Raw genomic sequence first — 16,482 nt, 5'->3', positions numbered from 1 at the left:
CTGGAGCAGGATGGAGCTGGAAGCCCAGGCCCCTCTGCTCCCTGCAGCATTTACATCTCTCTCCAAGGTCTCCTGCTTCATCCCCCACCTCCCTACTGTTCATTTTACCAGGTCTAAAAATACTCTGAAGCTTTTAAACCCTCTTCCCCTGCAGCCACCTCCCTCCTGGATGACTAATAATATCTCTTGCTCCCTCTTGATCTCTGCCCAAGTCTTCCCTGAGGGAAGGAACTGAATTGGTTGCTCTCAAACCACCCCTTGGATTCACAATCTCTTAAATTCATTTTCCCCAGGGAATGCCATTTTTTTCCAGCTGTCTCAGTGTAGGAGCAGTTTAAAGCCCCTCCCCAGTGCAGCTCTCTTAGATCAAGATAAACTTAGTCCTGTCCCACAGCTTAACTGAGCAAGATGCTGCTGGAGCATCTTCCCACTATGGGATTTCCAGGATCCTGGGGTTTTCAGAGCTCCAGATATAAAGCAGAATAGGAGAATCGTTGGCAAAACTACTTAGAAAATTATTTATTTTCCATTTTTCAGTTTTCAACTCTTTTCAGCATCTCTCCAGATCTGGAGCACTCTATAGCTCATTAAGCTGAGTTTAGTTTCTGGAGCTGACTGAGCATCACTGGCTATGCAAGGAGTTTTTTTTTTCAGGAGAGGGGAGCAATTGCCATGCACTGGGGTGTATTTGTGACAGGGTGATTTAGAAGGAACACTGTCCCCACCACCCCTCTTCATGGCAATGGCTTTTTTCCCCACTGATCTGGGAGGCTGGAGCTTCCAAACACTCAGCACTGATCCCTGTGCTGCTCCACATCCTTCCAAAGTGGAGCTGGGACCTGCCCCAGGCACCCTCCCCAGCATTGCACCCCAGGTTATTTGGGGCACAGGGATGGAGCAGCTGTCCTGGCAGCAGCTGAAGGTGCCTTGAGTTCCTCCAGACTCAGACACTGCAATATGGCCAAACACCCTGGGGCTGATACCACCCCACCCCACAGTCTTCAAAAGGGATCTAGCAACCATCAGCCTTCAGAAAACCCTCACAAAAAATCCGCCAGACCATCCCAGTTTGGAGAACCAGCTGCTTTCCAGTAACAGACCTGTTACTGGACAGACCTGTAACAGACTGGCACAGGAGGTGGCTTTACAGGGTGTTTGGGTGCTTCTGAAAATCCCCCTGGCCAACTAATGCCCAAATACCTTTGTAAATCTTGATTTAGGGAAAATATCCCCTCCAGAGTGGTGCTTAAAAAAGATCAAGGCCATTTTCAAATCCCTGTAATGCCACAATTTCCTGGGCATGTGAAACTGAGAGGAAAAAGCAGCTCAGGCTGCAGCGGGCGCAGGTCCAGGGCTGGGCTCAGCACCAAAGCAGAGCAGGGGGGGTTATTTCAGGGGGTACTGAGCTCCCCCAGCTCCACACCAGGTGGGACCAGTGAGGAGATTGCTGCCCTTCCCCATCACCCCAGCAGAAGGGACCCAAAGGGCTCGGGGGGCATCATCTCCCTGCTGGGCTGGGGAGGATCAGTGGGGATGCCATCCCCAGGGCATGGAGCCTGCTCCATTATCCCTCCTGCCTTCCCGGGAAGCTGCTTTGTTGTGTTGTCAATATACAGATTTTCTTGAAAAAAAAAATAAAACCAAAAATAAACCAGCCAGGGTTAGTGCTGCCGTTATTGATTGTTTGTTATTTTTAGCTCCTTGTTCAATCTTCAGCCCTTGGTGTTACAGGAACTGCACCAGACTCACAGACACCACTCAAAAAGCATCTGGGGGGAGCAGGAGCTCAGCCACCAGCTCAGCAAAACCAACAGGATTAAAAATCTGAGAGGGAAATAGAATGACAGAACAAACCCCCTGATAGGAGTCAGGACAGGACCCTCCCTGCTTGCTGGTTCTGCCTCCTGATGGCACTGGAAAAGGGAGGGATCCTCTCATCCAAACCTGGAGCAGAAGAAAGTCCTGTTCCCTGCCTGGCACAGAGGGCAGGAAACCAGAGAAAGGATGAAACTGAGCTGAGTGGGAAGGGGTGGCATCCAGAGGGACCTGGCCAGGCTGGAGCTTGTTCCCCACTGGATTAGGTGGGTGTTGGGTCCATGGGAAGTCCTGAGCTGCTGCAAGGTGACACAGTGGGAGTGAACACTTTTATTCCTGAAGTTCTGATAAAAATGGAACAACCATGAGAACTGCAGATGACATGGGCTAAGTGGTGCAGTGGATGCACTGGAAGGAAGGGATGGCATCCAGAGGGACTTGGACAGGCTGGAGCTTGTCCCCCACTGGTCTCAAGGATCCTGTGGTCCTTGAGAAGTTCTTAAAGTTCAGCCAGACCAAGTACAACGTCCTGCACCAGGGTCAGCATGGACTGGGGGATGGAGGGATGGATGGAGGGATGGATGGAGAGGACCCTGTGGAGAAGGGTCCACCAGTGGGACACTGGTGGGTGACAAATGGGACATCAGGTGTCACTGTGGGCTGGCAGCCCAGAAAGCCAAGTGTCTCCTGGGCTGCCCCCCCAGCAGCATGGCCAGCAGGCCAAGGGAGGGGATGCTCCCCCTCTGCTCCACTCTCCTCTCCCCCCCTGGGGCACTGCCCCCAGCTCAGGGGTCCCCAGCATAGGACAATGGTTTTAAACCAAAGAATGGAGGGGTTCAGTTGGGCATACAGAAGAAACACAACATAAAGTTTCTGAGCCCATACCCCAGGTTTCCCAGAGAAGCTGTGGCTGCCCCATCCCTGGCAGTGTTGAAGGTTGGATGGGGCTTGGAGCACCCTGGGCTGTGGGAGGTGTCCCTGACCATGGCAGGGGGGGTGGGACTGGATGAGCTTTAAGGTCCCTTCTAAGCCAAATGATCAAGATCAAGTCAATGATCAAGAGATGGACAGGGAAGGCAACAGCCAAAGCCCCAAAGAACAGCCTCCAGTAGCCATGTAAGTGAATGGTGGCAGTGGGATGGAATCCTGCATGCTTAACCTCAGCTGCTTTGTAGATGACCACTTGCACATCACCTGCAGATACTTTCTGTGTCCCTGGTGTCCCCATCCATACGTGCAGGTCACCTGTGAACCCTTCTCTACTGCAGCTGAGGCTCCCACTTCCATCACCCACACAGCAGCCCATGCAGTTAAGTCACTTCCTTCTTGTAACGCCTAATGCCAACACCACTGGGGGAAGTGAAACACCCAAAAGAAGGAAACAAGGTTAGCAAAGGTCACAACCTCAGCACAGAGCCCTCAGCACTCTGCTTGATGCTCCTGTGATGCCTCCTCACTGCTCCTCACTGCCAGCACCCACAGCTCCTCTGCCTCCTGCCTGAATCCCCCAACACCTCTCCCCACTGGTGGCAACATCCACCTCCCTCTCCAGTCCTCTGCTTTCTCCTCCACACTGCTCCACTTGGCAGCCCCCTCGTATCAGGGTCAGTACAGCTGATGGTTCAGATGATGGTCAATTAAACACAGGTCCCACCAATTTCTGTTGGAGGCCCCGAAGTTCTGCCCTGGAGGTTTCATGTCTGGGGAGCTGGTGCCTGAGGGGCTGGGGATGAGGTGATGTCAAAATACATTCAGAATCTTTCTCTGCCTCCCAAAGAGCACAGTCTTCTGCCTTTGGTAGTCTCCAAACCTCAGGTGACCTTTGAATTTCCCCATCAGAGGAACAATTTTAACCATCTGCTTCACTTGTCCCTTGAACTGAAGCTCTCTGACCCAGTGGCCATGCCCTGTGCACCATGCTTCAGCTGAGTGCCCAGCTGGAACCTGCTCACACCTTCCCCTGAGCTTCATTTCCAGGCAAACCCCAAAGCTGGGTGAGAAGGGGGAGGATGCTCTTACAGCTTTGCAGTGCCTGAGCACACCTCAGCACCCACCAGAGGCCCTAAATGGCAACAGCTTCAGCACATCCCCACAGGAAATGAGGAACAAAGTGGCCTGTAATGAAACCACCCGACACAGCAGGTTGGGTAATGTCACAGCAAATGTCATCACTGCCAGACCCTGCCTGCAAAGCAGAAAGGGGAGGCAGAGGCTGCAGCCAGCCCAGGGGCAGCAGGAAAAATGTTTGTAGGAAAGAGGCAGCAGGGAGAGCCTGGGACAGTTTCCAGCTCCTGTTGAAGTGCTGTGGGGATGCTGGAGCAAAGCAGGTGATGGCAGCTCACAGCAAGGCTGCAGCCTCCTCCAAGTGCTGCTGGAGTTTCTTCTGCTTTCTTTGGCTAAAAAAGCCACTTCCCACTTCACTCCCCACCCTAAACACCAAGACCTCAGTTTGCCTCCCCAGGCTGCTTCCCAGAAGAGATGTGGGTGCACACCCTGAGGCCTTCCAAAGGGGCAGGGGGCTTGTCCCCCTCCCAGTGGACCCAGTGGCATCCAGGTGCCCTGTTTTGGCCCAGGAGGAAAAAGGCAGAAGAAGTGAACTCATTTACAAATTACAAAAATCCCACTGTAATTCCCTGTGATGTGGATTCACCACTCAGCATCTGCCCACATGCAGTGGGCAACAAGTGCCAGGATGATGCCCCATGGCTGAGCCCCCTCCCCTCTCCCCCAGCAAGGAAACAGCTCACTCCTGGCAACTAAATCTCTGCTTCTGGGCAGGTTTGACCTTCAAAATTAATAAAAACAGGTTTAATAATGACACAAGACTTGGAGGTGTTGGTTGATCAGAAGCTCAACATGAGGCAGCAATGTGTGCTGGCAGCCCAGAACCCCCCAGAAACCCCCCTGCCCTGGGCTGCATCCCCCGCAGTGTCAGCAGCAGGGCAGGGAGGGGATTGTCCCCCTCTGCTCTGCTCTGCTCTGGGGAGACCCCCCTGGGGTAAAGCTTGGTCCAGCTCTGGGGTCCCCAACACCAGAAGGACACGGAGCTGTTGGAGCCAGTCCAGAGAAGGTGATGGCTTAGGACTGGAGCAGCTCTGGAGCCAGGGGGAGAGAGTTGGGGGTGTTCAGCCTGGAGAAGAGAAGGATCCCATGGGGAGACCTTAGAGCACCTTCCAGTGCCTGAAGGGGCTCCAGGGAAGCTGGGGAGGGACTTGGGACAAGGGCCTGGAGGGATGGGATGAGAAGGAAGGGTTTGCAGCTGCAAGAGGGGAAACTGACATGAGATCTTAGGAAGAAATTCCTTGGTGTGAGGGTGCTGAGCCCCTGTCCCAGGTTTCCCAGAGAAGCTGTGGCTGCCCCATCCCTGGCAGTGTTGAAGGTTGGATGGGGCTTGGAGCACCCTGGGCTGGGGGAGGTGTCCCTGATCATGGCAGGGGGTGGGACTGTATATTTAAGGTTCCTTCCAACCCAAACCTATTCTGTGTAATGCTATGATAGGACCTAAGCTGGAAGCTGACAGAGGGCTGGCAGCACCCATGCAGGATGAGGCTCCATGTGCAGCCCTTGAGATCTCCCAGCACTGCAGGGATGAGCACCCAGTGACAGGGTGTCCATTCCCCACTCAGGGGAGCAGGGGAGGGGCAGGGAAGGAACAGGGTCTGCTCTCTGCTGGGTGTATAACTGGGGAATATTCCAGTCCTGCTCGGGTACAGCTCTGTGCTCTTTCCAGGCAGCAGTGGGGGATGCTCCCCGGGCTGGACACCTCTCCTGGGTCTGCTGATGCTCTGCAGGTGATGGATGCTCCAGGTGAGGATCTGGGCTGGCAGTGCCCGTCCTGCTGCTGTCCTGCTGGGTGTGGGACGGTCCCGAGGAGTCGCGGAGCCAGAGCTGGAATTCCCGCTGGGACACGGGGTGGAGCCCGAGGTGGAAAAACCCCGTCTATAAAGGAAACTCTGTCTTACGTGTTGTTCCTGCCTGTCTGACACTTACCACGGGGAGAGGCAGGCCTGATTCCGTGCAAAAGGCTGCAAAATCCCTTCCTGAAGTCTAAAAACTCTTAAGTTTGTACTGATTTTCCTTGTTCAAAAACAAATGCCTCTGGCTTCCTACCCAGCCCCAGAAGAAAGGGCTGCACTGTTCAGCCACCACACTGCCTGGAGAGGAACCGAGAGAGTAAATCCCAGCTGTGGGTGTGGAAAACCTCCCTGTGCCTCCTGGCTGGACAGGGAATGTGGGTGAGAAACATCTGGATTGGGCATAGAGAGCAAGAGGTGGCTCTTTGGGGAGCAGGACAGGGAGTCGGGGATCTGCATCCTGGGGATGGCCCTGCCAGAGGTAAACAGGGGAAGAGCAGCCCCAGGATCTCCGTGTTGCTTCAGGAAATCTGAGGGTCTAAGCTGAGAAGGAAATCTCTGCTCTTGCAAGTAAATCACAGCACACAGAGCAGGCAGGATGCTGCCTGGCACAGGGTGAGCATCACTGCCAGGGACACCCACACAGCACTGAGCCAGGATGATGATGATGATGATGATGGAGTCCCCATCATCCCTGGAGGGGTTTCAGAGTCCTGGAGATGTGGTGCTGAGGGACATGGGGTGGGGGTGGTTGCTGGGTTAGTGGTTGGACTTCTTAAAGGTCTTCCCCAACCAAACCCATTCCACGGTTCTATGAAATGGTGAGGTAGCAGCTCTGAGAGACAGAATGTGTGTTCCTGAACTGAGACACCTCTTCCCAAACCATTTGTCACCACCCTTGGTGATACAGCCCAGGAGCCCTGATCCTGCCCTCCCAGACACCAGAAGAAGAGCTCTGCCTGGTGAGGTGAAGCCCTGAAGTTCTCCAAGCACTTAAAATCAAATTTCCTACTTAACCACACCCGATTCCGTCCTTTTGCAGCAATTCAGCAGTTGTTGCAGACTTCCAGGCCATACCTGGGATGTAGGCCTGTGGTCCCTGCTGCCCATGGAGCATCCTCCTGCAAGGGACATGCTGTGCTGGGAGGGACAAGGGCTCCTGTGGAGGCTGGTGGGTGACAGCCAACTCCTGGGACACAGAAGCCACAGGGATCAGGCTTATACAGGTGCTCACCAGTGAGTCTCAGAGAAACCAGGGAACCAGCTGGAATTGGCATGACCAGCACATTGCAACCAAGCAGCAGGACTGGGAACACTGCTGGTGAGACTGCCAGGCTGCCATGACCACTGCATGACCCTTTCCTACCCTCTGGGGCTGGAAAAGTTGGAGCTACCTAGGATAGGAATCCAAAGCAGACAAGTGACAGCAAGGACAAAACATTTCCCATGGGATGAAAACCCTGGGAAGCAGAGATGGCAGCCAGGGCACACCCCAAAAGGGTGGTGAAGTATTGGGGGATTAATAGGGAAGCCTTGAGGTGATCCAGTTCATTGTCTGGTGGGACAGAGGGGCAGAGATGGGGCTGCCCAGGGAACAGAGCCAAAGTCCTGGCAGATTTTACCAGGCTGAAAACTCCTGGGATTCACCAAACTCTCCTCTCCTTTTTGCTCTGGTTTCTGCCCAACTGAGTGGCAGATGAGGCTCTGCTGCCCTCCCAGTGGGCAAAAACTGCAGATCAGAGCTGCCTGAGCCCTTTGGTCACCACCTGGCAGCTTTAGCACACACCTGAGTGCTCATCCCCAGCCTCCCACCCCATATTCACTTCTGCAACACTGCTGGCACACAGGGAGAACCAAAGGATGAAATCTGGGGGTTATGGGAAATACAAGCAGGGGTGGGAGACCTCATTTCCTGGGAAAGCCATCCCATGGCTGGAGTGAGGGCACTGGGAATATGGCAAAGGAGAGAGGAGACCCAATCCGAGTGGAAAAAATGCAGGCCATGGTTCCCAGCTCAGGGCTCGTGGCACTGGGACTCTTCAAACTTGGACATTTCAGCTGAAAAAATAATAAAGCTGGAATGTCTAAGCAGAGAGCAGCCCTATTTCTAGCTGCAGCTCCTCCCTGTGTGCTTGGCCTCCCAGATGACTCCCAAACCCAAGGCTTCTTTCTGAGCTATAAAAAGAGCTGGAAAGGGACTGCAAACATTGGGCAGACAAACCAGAGGAGAATGTCCTCCTCGAGACCCAGAGCATCACACCAGGGAGCAGTGAGGACAGGGGATGCTCTTGGTCAGGTCCTCAGCTGATGTCACCTTTTGAGGTGCCCACCAGGAGGGCCATGGGGCACAACAGGAGCTCCTGGCTGGATCCCAACCACAAAAACATTGGGTGTGTCACATCCTGGGTCACTCAACCCCCTCTCACCCCCTCCTGCATGGGGAGAGGGGGTGAAGGTCCAGCTCCATGCAGTGCTGCATCCCCAGCAGGCTGGGTCCCTGGAGATGGGAGATGCTCCATGCCTGGGGAGGAGGCACAGCTACATCCCTGGGCATCTCTGGTGGGTACCCCAGGGAGCAGAACTGGGGCACAAAGCCCTTGCTGGGATCACTGGAATGAACAAGCCACACCAAAATGCAGTTCCTTGCTCCCTGGGCAGGCTGCTAATGGGGTTAAAAACCTCACCTGACACCTGCTCCACACGTCCCAGCAGGACAGTCTGGACCATACAAGGTTCAGGGAACGACCATAACATTCCCCAAGCTCAGCAACACCTACCTTTGCCCTCTCCAGACAAGGATTTGTCTGCACAGAAGCAGTCAGACCATGTTGACTCTGTTGGAACATTTCATTCCCATTTGTGAAGTGCACAAAATGTTTCTGGGTAGGAAAACACAAGGTCTCCAGCAGGTCACAGACTGGGAATGGCTCCAGCAGGAGTGATGACTTCTTCAATGACTTCATTGACTTACTCAGTGCAGAAGAAGTCATCTCTTCTGGGGAACCATTCCCAGTCTACAGGAACTTCACCAGTGCAGAAGAAGGACAAGTTCTCTGCTGCTTTTCAGTACTGCTTTAAGACCTTGGTGTGTGACTTCTCCTGTGAGCAGTTCTGGGGTTGTGGAGCTGGAGTAGGTGGCTCACAGGGAGCAGCCTGGAGGCATTTGCAGCACACTGTAACTAAGGGACAACCATGATGCCCATGGAGCAGAAAGGGCAGTGGGACCAGCAGCAGTGGGACCAGCAGCATGGGACCAGCAGCAGTGGGACCAGCAGGTTGGGGCCCTGCTGCCAAGTCCAGAAATGCTGAGCAGTGCTTGATTCAGTGGATTGCAGGAGATGTATTTATTCCCCACCCTGGATAAACCTTCACCAGCAGCAGGCTGGGGACCTGAGGGCCACATCTCACTTGTGCAGATGATGCTCTTTGCAACCATACCCAGAGCCCTCCCATGACAGGACCCTGGAGGAACACTGCCTGGTGGGAGCTGGACCTCAGGACATGCATCACTAGGTGTGTGAGATCTACTGCTGAGCTCTCAGCACTCAGACCATCACCTCTTTTCTGGTCTCCCAGGAGGAGGAGGGACAGTTCTGGGTGTCTCTGATGCTCTGGCACAAGCACCCTGCCAGCCTGTTTGTGCTGAGGACACCTGGTATTCCTGATCACTTCCATGTGAACACAGGGACTGGAAAACACTTTCTCAGCCACCATCTGCTCATTAAAATAAAAAGTGATGCCATGCACTGGAGAGAGAGCACTGAGCTGCTCGTGTGGAATCAAAGAGACAAATGGGAACAATAAGCAGCAAGTCTCCAGCCCAGCCCTGGCAGGAGAAGTCTGTTCTCCCAAAGCTCCCTTTGTTTGCTGCAATTTGCCTCTTTTCTGAACAGCAAATATCTACAGTGCCCCCCTGGGAGGTCCCAGGGGAACCCCAGAGAACAGAAACACATTTGCCAACAGCTTTTAATGCAGCATTGGGGCAGGAGGACCAAAAGCCTTCCAGGGGAGGGCAGAGCCTTATGCTGTGTGAGGGGGAAGTTGGGCTCTTCTTCCAAGGAACAAGGGATGGGACAAGAGGAACTTTTGGCACAACTCAAGTTGTGCCAGGGGAGGTTTAGGTTGGAGCTGGGGAACAATTTCTGCCTGGAAAGGGTTGTCAGGGCCTGGCCCAGGCTGCCCAGGGCAGGGCTGGAGTCCCCATCATCCCTGGAGGGGTTTGAGAGCCCTGGAGATGTGGGGATGAGGGACATGGGGTGGGGGTGGCCTGGGCAGGGATGGGGGAAGGGTTGGACCTGATGAGCTGAAAGGGCTTTTGCCACCAAACCAATTCTATTCTATTCTTTTAAATTGGGATTTATTGCAATCACATCAAGCTGGCTACCAGTCAGACTAGGTACAAATCACACATGAATTTATGAAAGGCCTGGAATAAAGTAGAAAAAACTTCAGCATGCATAGCAGAGTGGTGTTGGTTTGCTCAAGAGCCAAGAAAAAGTCACCTGCCCTTCAAGATCCACATTTGGCAGCTCTGGGCAATTCAAGTCAACCACACAACACAAGTTTCTTGACTGAGCTGAGTGAAGCTGAAGGAGCTCTGGAGCTCCCTGGTTTTGCAGTGACAGCTTTTGCAGCACTGCTATATTTTGTGTTGGTGGGGACAGATAATGAAATGGTGCTCATTTGTCTGAGCACCAAACCTGCATGTCCAGCCAAGGCAAGAAGGGACCTGCAAGTGAGCACCAAGCACCAGGGAAGGAAGAGGCTCCAGTGCACAGCTCATGGACAAACCCAGCCCAAAGGCTGTGGTGGGAAATGGGAAGTTATGGAAACATCTCTGTGCTGGCCATGGGCTGCAGCAGCCACAAGGAGAAGCCCATCCCCGTGGCACAATACCAACCATTAGGACTGGAGCAGCTCTGGAGCCAGGGGGAGAGAGTTGGGGGTGTTCAGCCTGGAGAAGAGGAGGATCCCATGGGGAGACCTTAGAGCACCTTCCAGTGCCTGAAGGGGCTCCAGGGAAGCTGGGGAGGGACTTGGGACAAGGGCCTGGAGGGATGGGATGAGGGGGAATGGCTTTAAACTGGAACAGGGAGACTGACATGAGATCTTAGGAAGAAATTCCTTGGTGTGAGGGTGCTGAGCCCCTGTCCCAGGTTTCCCAGAGAAGCTGTGGCTGCCCCATCCCTGGCAGTGTTGAAGGTTGGATGGGGCTTGGAGCACCCTGGGCTGGGAGAGGTGTCCCTGCCCATGGCAGGGGGGTTGGGACTGGGTGATCTCTAAAGGTCCCTTCCAACCCCAAACACCCCATGAGGCAATGATAAAACACTGAATGTCTGGCTGTGCCTTTGAGCAGTGACTTCACCTTTCTCCTGGGGAACAGGGCTCCTTCTCCCTCCAGAACAGCACACAAAGTATAATTAGTCTGGCTGTGGGCTGGGACTCACACATCCGGGCTAAAATATCAGTGTGCTGCTGGTTTCTGTTGTCACTCGGGGAACAGTCTGTCCCCAGGAAGTTTTATTATTTGGTGACTGTGCAAAATAAATCAGCCAAGCTGGTGGCAGAGATTAGGGGCAGGATCCAGCCCTTCCTCCAGCCCCTTGCTGCTGCCTGACCCCTGACTGCTGGCCCCGTGTCCTGACTGCCCCAACACCCCTTGGGGAAGAGTAGAGAAGGACCCAATCCCTTTGGGACAAAGGGGTTTTAAGTCAATTCTCCACACTCCACACTGGTCCCCCAGGGCTGAGCCTTCTCTCCTGCCTGCACCAAGGTGTCCCTGTGACAGCCCTTACCACTCTCCCACCATTGCCTGCTATGTGGTGAGATTTTTTTTTTTCTTAAACATAATTATCAATATTTTTTATTTCAAAACCCCACATTTTTAATTAAAAAAAATGTATTTTTTAAAGTTAAAGCATCAGGTTTGTATAACAAGGCTGCAAAAATGTGGCAACCTCTGGCTCCAACCACTGCCCCTGTCCTTGCTTCTGCTGATTTACAAACACTTTTCCAGCTCAGAAACACAGAGAAACACAGAGAAACACACGTGCCCAAGGACCTGGGCATCTGCCCAGCTCGGTCCCTGCAAGTCCAGGACACAACAGTGACTGAGTTACAGAACTGGAGGGGGTGATGGGGCCCTGAGCTCAGCTGGAAGGTTCCAGGATGGGTGATGCTCAGCCTGGCCCTGTGTCACATCCATGGGATGATGCAATGGGCACCTCCTCCCCATCTTCAGTTTCTCAATCTTCAACCAAAACTGTCTCTCCTGAACCTTCATTCCCCTCACCTTGATCTGTCCAGAGGGATTTTTTCCTGGAAGAGCACAAGTGGGACAAGCCAACCCCTCCTCATGACAGGCACCCCCTTCCCCCTGCCCTGTACCCCTGTACTTGGGGTTCAGGAGTCACTGGTGGAGAGGCTGAGGCTCAGCCCAGAGTGCTCTGAATGGGGACTTTGGTAAAACCAAACCCCTTGTCTGTCTGCTTCTCCCCAGCTGAGCAGGAGGATGGAGTTAAGTGGTTGAATTTCAGAAGGCAAAGTTTTGGGGCAGCCACAACTCCCAGACCTTGGCATCCCTGCCTGACTCCTCAGCCTCCAGTGTGACTTGGGGCAAAGTCCCCCCTTGTCACTTGGTGGTCCAAAGCCACCTGCAGCAGCCCATGAGACTTGGTGGCAGATGTCCCTCCCCTTTTAGCACCAAAATGATTCATCTCCTGAGGCTCAGCCACCTCAGTGTCCAACCCTGAATTAAAATCTTGAATTATTTCTGCATATATTAAAAAAAAAACAACAACCCAACCCCCTCCAGCCCAGATTGCACCAAAGAGAAAGTTATCCCTTACTGTAAGGAAATTCAAACTATTTTATATCCCTGGGGATGGAAATAAATTCCCCAGAGGGCCTTGCTGAGAAGAGCTGAGATGATTCATTCCTTTGCTGCTGGAGCTGCATTCAACCCCGAGCACCCCTCATTCACACCACAGAGAGGAGAGAGGAGGCAACGGGGGGGTTCACCCAGCACAAAGCACAGGAGCTCATTTTCCTGGAGATGAAAGAGCTGGGAATGAATCCCCTGTATCACCTCCTCCCCCAGGATGGGCTCAGCTGCCTTCAGCCCTCGCTCCCCGCAGCCAGGAGCTATTTTTTTCCTGTTCTTGCCAGTGTCAATATGTTTCTTTAAATATCTTTTCAGAGAGGCTATATATATATACAGCCCCACTCTGGTGCTTTGAAAGGAGCCTCATTTCCTGTGCAAGAACTGAAGTTCTTGGCAAAGCCACTGGTGGCTGCAGCATCCGAACCACAAAAATTGGGTTTTTTTACAGTAGTAAAATGGTATTTCCTCCACAACTGCAAATCCTCCTGAGCTGGGCCTGCTCTGAAACTAACAGGGCTATTGTGTATGTGTTATATTGCCAATTATGTAAATGATGGGGGAAAGGGGTTAATTAAATTCCTGGGGCTGCAACAGTGGCAGGGCACGACCAGGACAGGCACAGAGCTGCTTCCAACCTGCATGAGGTGGTGAAAAAACTTCAGACATCAAAAGGATGTACTAACCAAGACAGGGGGAGAGAAAAATGATAATAAAAATATCCATTTATGTTGACATCACTCTGGGTCTGATATGTTTTCTCCTTTCCCCACATGTTTCTGCATGCCTGAGCTTTGGGAGGGCTCCTCCTGCAGCAGGGCAGGGATCAGAGCAGCTCTCCAGGCCCTGGGTGCTGCCTCACGGATGCTCTGAACCTCAAAAACCTTTCTGAGGGGACGTGGCATCAGCTGTGCTCAGCAGGCTGCGTGTCCCCATGGGAATGTGCTGCATCTCCCCATGGGTTTGAAACTCCTCTGCACCACGCTGAGGACCTCTTATGATAGGAGCAGGGATGCAGGCAGCTCAGCAGTCAGGGTAATGAGCCAGACATTGCTTTCCTTGCTGGTTCAGGAGCCACACAGAGTCCTGAGGACCCCCAGAGCAGATCTGTGAGGGAAGGTGGTGGCCACGGGGAACCCAAACAGCCCACGTGTCCCTTGGCTGCTTGGTGACTTTCTTGGAAAGAACTTAAGAGTCAAAGAAGATAAAGAGCAAGCTTTTTAGATTTCCTGGAGGAATTTAAAACAAGAAATGTCTGCTCCCAACCTCACTGTCAGGACAGATTGTCCTGAGATTATCAGGGGGTCCCCCCAGGGACATGACGGGCAGGTAACATTGGTACAAGACCCTGGCCCAAAGCCCCAGAGGTCATGAGCTCTGGGGGACAAGCAGGAAACTTCTGCCCCCCTCCACAGCCCCAGGCAATGTCTCCACATGGATGTCTTCATCACTGGCACCCAGCACCACCTCCAGACTGGGCAGCCTGCTGGACATGAAGGCTCATGGGGAAGGATGGCCAGGGGAGCAACACCAGGATGGAGGGAACTAGAGGACAGACACACTGTCATGGAGCCCAGAGGATAACCTGCAATCCTCATTTGCTGCTTTCCTTCCCCCCAGAACCCACAGGGGAAGGATGAAGGACTGGAACTCACACACGTCCTGTTGAGACTACAGGAACCCTTCCCCCAGCTTTGCCCCTCTCTGGCATTCAGCTCCCCCAAAGAGGGAAGGGGACAGGGCAGGAGTAGCTGAGCAGAACCAGTTGGGTCAGGATGGAGACTTTCCACACCCCCAGCTTCCCAGGACCCAGCTGGTGCTTGAGGATCTCACATTCTCTCTCCATGACTGTGGTTCTGCCTGAACTGATGCCAACCAGTGCCTGGTCCTGCTGGGCACCTCCCTGCTGGGAACTGCTGGGAACTGCTGGGAACCCTGCTGGGAACTGCTGGGAACCCTGCTGGGACCCCCACAGCTGTCTGAAACCTGAGTGAAGCAGCAGCACAACTTGGCACTGTCACCCTGCTGAGCATCCTCCATGTCCTGTGTCCTTCTGACTCCATTTTCACCCTCAAGACCTTGGCTCTCTCTGCCAAACCAGCCAAGCAAGTCAGCACAGAATGAAATTTGCTCCTTGGCATCACCTGTGCTGAGGAGAAAGGGTGGGAGACCCAAGGAGGGAAGATCTGAAGGAGGAGACCTCATTCCCTGCAGACCCCAAACACCAGGACATGGTCCTCAATAGAACTGGGAGAACTTGCAGGGATGTGAATGCCAGACACAGAAACCATGTGAAATACAAATGTTTATGTAAACACATAGCAGAATTTTCACTTTTGGTGGGTTTTCTCCCCCCTTGGTCACCTTTGCTGTGCCCCAAGATTTATTCTGCCCAAGCTGAGGCAAGGAGCAGCTGTGAATCACAGCCCAGAGAACCACAAGCAAAGGGAGAAAGTCATTGCAGCACCTACCCCTTCCCCAGCAGTGATGCCTCCTGGGTGGCTGAGCATCTGGGGGATACCAGAACTGCAGGATTTGGTATCCCTGGTATTGCCCAACTTTCCATGAAAACGACCAGTGCTGACAGCAAGGGAAAGAGGGAGCCCTTGGCATGTGTCCTGGTCAGACAGCCCCATCCCTGGGGTTCTTGCTGAGCAGTGAGGACAATGCAGGGACACTGTGTTCCAGCGTGTCCTCAGGTTTCTCACATCTGCATCACCAGGAAAACTGAGACACCTCACCATCCATGGGAAAAGAAAACCAGGAAATTTGGTCCCATTTGTCCCCAGGCCCACAGACAGACAGTGTCAGGGCAGAGTCCATGTGCCAGAGGATGACAGAACCACCCCACAGAATGGTTTGGGTTGGGAGAGACCTCAGAGATCACAGGCAGAGACACCTTCCACAGACCAGGGTGCCCAAAGTCCCCATGGTGATGCCCACCAGGAGAGCACCCACCACCCCCAGAGCTTCACAGGGTGCTCTCAGTTTTCCAATCTGTGTCTCAGACCACTCAGATCAGGCAGAACCAAACCCAGGCATTGTTCAGGCTCACCAAAGGCCCATTTGGACCCACCCTCTGCCTGCTGAGGTTCTTTTAGAGCAGAAGAGTCTTGGTGGTGAGTGTGTGGCTGCCACGAGCCATGGAGCTCTGGAGATGAGGAGGGAATGGACCTGGTGCTTGTGCATCCAGAAACAGGCAGGATCTGCTTTTAAAAAGCCACTTAAGAGATTAAACTTCTCTTATGAAAAAGCCACTTTCAAAAATGAAACAAACAAACCAAGCCAACAAACCCCAAATTCCACCAAGTTTCTATTAAAAAAACCTCAGAAAGAAGAAGTTTGACAAGAACTGTGGTTGACCAGCATGAGGAGGATCTGGGGGGGGGGGATGGCAAGTTCTCTAAAGTGGAGAGAAAGATAAATATGAAATAAAAAAAAGGGGAAAAGAAAAAGGAGTAAGAAAGGGAATTGTAGGAGTAAGAAAAGGACTAAGAAACCTAAATACATGGAAGAATGAAAAGCTGGGCAGGGACTGAGGCCCTAAACACATGTGCTGTGTCATTTCTCTGCAAACTGGACAAGGAAAATTAAACACAGTTGGTATGGATGTGGTGTGAGGGCTCAGGATGCTGCAGGTGAGGGCTCAGCCTGCTCTGGGTCTGCCCTTCCCCCTGGGGATGGGTGCCCAGGGATCCCACCAGGTCCTTTTCTGACACAGGGGATCTGGCAGGTGTCTGCACACACAAACCAGCCCCAGTTCCACCTGCAGTGCTATAAATAATTGATTTTTGAGGTAACTTGAGCAGGGCAAGAGAGAAGCCTCCCTGTGTATAACCTCACATCCAGACTTAAATCCTGAGGTTTGTCTTTCTGAAAAAACCCAAACAACCCCTCAGAGTTGACCCTTGCTCTTTACTTTCATTCCTGACC

At 53.1% G+C, this 16,482-nt stretch overlaps 1 protein-coding gene across 1 annotated transcript in view; it reads right to left on the bottom strand.

Annotated features, from left to right (window-relative positions):
- The window catches only part of HIP1 (huntingtin interacting protein 1), a 47,509-nt gene that overhangs the window by 30,024 nt on the left and 1,003 nt on the right, over nucleotides 1-16,482 (bottom strand). The gene's annotated exons all lie outside the window — the stretch shown is intronic.

Source organism: Calypte anna, chromosome 19 (genome assembly GCF_003957555.1).
Source record: "Calypte anna isolate BGI_N300 chromosome 19, bCalAnn1_v1.p, whole genome shotgun sequence".
Lineage (NCBI taxonomy): Eukaryota > Metazoa > Chordata > Aves > Apodiformes > Trochilidae > Calypte > Calypte anna.
The sequence above is the reverse complement of the archived record's forward strand: the minus strand, read 5'-3'. Positions and strand labels throughout refer to the sequence as shown.